Here is a 3,874-nt window from a genome sequence, read left to right as displayed (position 1 = left end):
TTTGCTCCATCTTCCAACAATATCCTGTGCATGCTTGTTGATGGGCTAATACCAGGAATGTCAGCCAATGTCCATCCAATTGCCTTCTTGTGCTTTTTAAGAACATGCAACAACCTCTGCTCTTGTTCAGCAGTGAGGGAGGTGGAAATGATGACAGGCAATTTGTCCTCCTCCTCTAAGTAGACATACTTAAGGTTGTTTGGTAGTGGTTTCAACTCTGGAGTACTGGATGCTGGCTGAATATCAGGAACCAGAGGGAAGGGAGAAATGGGTTCCACAACCTGTACTTGAGCATAACAATTAGATGCATATGTACTTCCTGCAACATGGTTAGTGTAATCTGACTATATAACATCAAAATCATATGGTACAGCACCGAGTGAGTCAAACTCAGCAGATTCAAATTCAACATCATCCACATCATAATCAGCATCAGAATCAGAATCAAGAACATCAATGCATGCAAATTCAGACAACTCAGACACAAATGAATGTTTTAATGCATGCAAAGAGTGGAAATCAGAAATCAATCCATCAACAGCATCATCAATAATATCCACGTATAAAACAGAGTGATCCTCAGAAGGATGTTTCATAGCATCCAGAATGTTAAATCGCACAACAATATCATCAAACTCCATGGACAAAGTACCTGCATGGACATCAATTTTGGTTCGTGCAGTTTTCAAAAATGGTCTACCTAAAATAATTGGTGCAGAACCATGTGAAAATCCCTCTTCCATATCAAGAATGTAAAAATCAGCAGGGAAAATCAATTCACCAACACGAACCAAAACATCATCAACCAAACCTGCGGGGTGGGCAACACTTCTATTTGCCAACTGAATCACCACACCTGTAGGTTGCAGGGGTCCAAGAGAAAGAGATTTAAAAATAGACAGAGGCATTACATTTATTGAAGCACCAAGATCAAGCATTGCGTTTTCAAATTTATTGTTACCTGGGTCCTTACACTTCTCAGGAATCTGAGGAACAGATTTACCTATCAATGTTGACACATTTCTCCCCATGCTGATCTTTTCGTTTCCCTTTAGCCTCCTCTTGTGCGTGCATAGCTCCTTCAAGAACTTTGCATATCTGGGAATCTATTTAATGGCATCCAACAGAGGTATGTTCACCTCCACCTTCTTGAATGTTTCTAAGATCTCCCTGTCAACCTCTTCCATCTTCTTGCTTGGAATGGCTCTTGGAGGGAAAGGAAGAGGTATGGAAGGAGCAACAGTAGAGGTGGAAGGCGTAGAAGTCACACCAGATGTGGAAGGACCAACTGCATGAGCATTACGCTTTCTCTGAAGTGTGGCAGGGTCCACTTCCTTTGGAGGTGTAGGCTTAGGAGTGGGAACTTCAATGTTCTTCCCGGATCTCAATATAATGGCACTCACATTCCTCGGATTCTCCACCGTCTATGATGGAAGCTTGTCAGAATTCTGAGCCTTGCCTGGTTTAGCTCAGTGGCCATCTGCCCCATTTGATTTGTCAAGGTCTGGATTGAGGCCCTAGTCTCCTGTTGGAATTGCATATTTTGAAGGGTCATCATCCTGACCAACTCCTCCAATGAAGTAGAAAAAGAAGGTGCAGGTGCTACAATAGGAGCTAGTGTGGGTACAGGTGGAACCGGAGCAGCCTGTGCAGGTGCAGCTCTTTGCTGTGGAGGTGGTGGTTTCACATTTTGAAATTGTTGGGGCTACAAGTTACCCTGGTTTCCCCATCTCAAATTAGGTTGATTCCTCCATCCTGGATTATATCTGTTTGTTGACAAATCATGGTTCTGTTGTTGATGTTGGGGCCTATTGTTGTTGAAAATATTTGCTGCATAGGCTTGAGGGGTATCCATTGGTGTAGAAGAAGAAGAAGCAGCAGCCTGTTGTTGCAATGCTGGGCAAGAGTCTATAAAATGATCAACAGATGTACAAGGCCACAAACTCTTGCAGCTGGAGCTCTCTGATTGGAAGCGAGTTTGTTGACCAGTGCGGTAAGAGCATCAATCTTACTTTCCAACTTCTTCGTGTACTCTGCTGCCCCTACATCATGAACACCTGTAACAACTATGGCATCACTCCTTGTGCCAAATTATTAAGAATATGAAGCCATGTTCTCTATTAGTTGTCTGGCTGCAGCTGGGTTTATGTTACCAAGGGCACCACCACTTGCGGCATCAATCATATTTCGATCCATGTGGTGCAAGTCTTCATAAAAATACTGCAGAAGGAGATGTTCAGAGATCTGATGGTGTGGGCACCTTGAACAGAGATTCTTGAACCTCTCCCAATACTCATAAAGGGTCTCCCCAGATTGCTGCTTGATGCCAAAAATTTCCTTCCTTATGGCTGTTGTCCTTGAAGCACAGAAGAACTTGGTAAGGAACAATCTCTTCAGGTCATCCCAGCTCGTGATGGACCTGGGTGCAAGGTAGTACAGTCAGTCTTTCGCATTACCCTCCAAAGAATGAGGGAAAGCCTTCAAGTATACATGGTCCTCTTGGACATCTACAGGCTTCATGGTGGAACAGACGACATGAAACTGCTTCAAGTGTTTGCACGGGTCCTCACCTGCAAGACCATGAAACTTTGGCAACAAGTGTATTAAACCAGTTTTTAGCACATATGGAACTTCCTCCTCAGGGTATTGAATGGATAAACTATCATAAGTGAACTCTGGTGCAGTGAGCTCACTCATGGTTCTCTCATGAGGTGAAGGAGGTTGAGCCATGTTATCAGTATGAAAATCAAAATGCTCAGAATAAATAGTATGCTCAGAATGCAAGGAATAAGGAGTGTCAAGAATGTGATAAGAATCAGAAGCGTCAGGAAAAGTCACTGAATATTCAGCATGCAAAGATGGATTCCTAAGATGCCGACTTCCTCTGTGGAATGTCCTATCAATCTCAGGGTCAAATGGTCGTAGTTCACTTGGTTTTCCCCTAGTCATGCACCAAAAAACATTAATTCTAGTGATATTGGCATAACATAGGGTATAACTACAAGTATACTCAAACGAACTCCAAATGACTTGAAAATTGGTAGGATTTTCCTTTGAGTGGTCAAACAGAAGCTCAAACAAAATCAGATCAAAAGTCAAAGCACAAGTATTTTTAACAATTTTTCAAAAGTGGAAAAAATGAAGAAAAATCACAAAAAACATTGCTGAAATGTAAAAAATGGCATTTTTTGGAGAATCTGAGTTTGCAAACCAACGAAGGGGGTTCTAACAAGGTGGGAAATCAAATTCCACCCCAAATGCATATAAAATAATAGTGATTCTGATAACCAGAGCAAAAGTTATGGTCCTCTGAAATTTGACTAAAAATCAGTCCAAAATTTTTTTGAAACTCTCAACTCAGACCATACCAACTGCTCCAGCTATTCTTCCCATCAAGTTCAATGTCTTAGAAGTGGGGGGGGGGAATTTCAAGTCAAAACAAGCACCGTAGCTACCAGAACAAAAATCCAGAAGTTAAATGCCAGATTCAGACACTATTCATGCATTATTCACTACTACAAATGACATTATTCATGCGCGCCGTGACACTATTCACTACACTACACAGAAACACACAGGAATGGAAACAGGCACTGAACTTAACACAACATTAACATCACAATGAACATATACCAACTCAACCACACTTGAACTACACACACCAAAACACATAACACAAACACACTGAAAATTTTACTTTGAACGAAACGATTGGTCCCCGGCAACGGCGCCAAATTTGATAGAGGTCGTACCCCACAAAATTAAAACATATTAAATGCAGTATATGAAAGTGAACCAAGTTGTCTCCCAACGACCAATATTTTCATTCAAAGCGAAATTTTCAGATGAACACAACAATAACACAAGGGGGTTT

General features: G+C 41.6%; 1 non-coding gene across 1 annotated transcript; it reads left to right on the top strand.

Moving 5' to 3' along the window:
• Positions 1–2,242: 2,242 nt before the first annotated feature.
• LOC114186436 lies at positions 2,243–2,349 on the top strand. Its single transcript, XR_003605094.1, has one exon. It is a non-coding gene; the product is annotated as a small nucleolar RNA R71 (small nucleolar RNA).
• The last annotated feature ends 1,525 nt before the right edge of the window (positions 2,350–3,874 follow it).

Source organism: Vigna unguiculata, chromosome 5 (assembly GCF_004118075.2).
Source record: "Vigna unguiculata cultivar IT97K-499-35 chromosome 5, ASM411807v1, whole genome shotgun sequence".
Lineage (NCBI taxonomy): Eukaryota > Viridiplantae > Streptophyta > Magnoliopsida > Fabales > Fabaceae > Vigna > Vigna unguiculata.
This window is presented reverse-complemented; position numbering and strand designations above follow the sequence as displayed.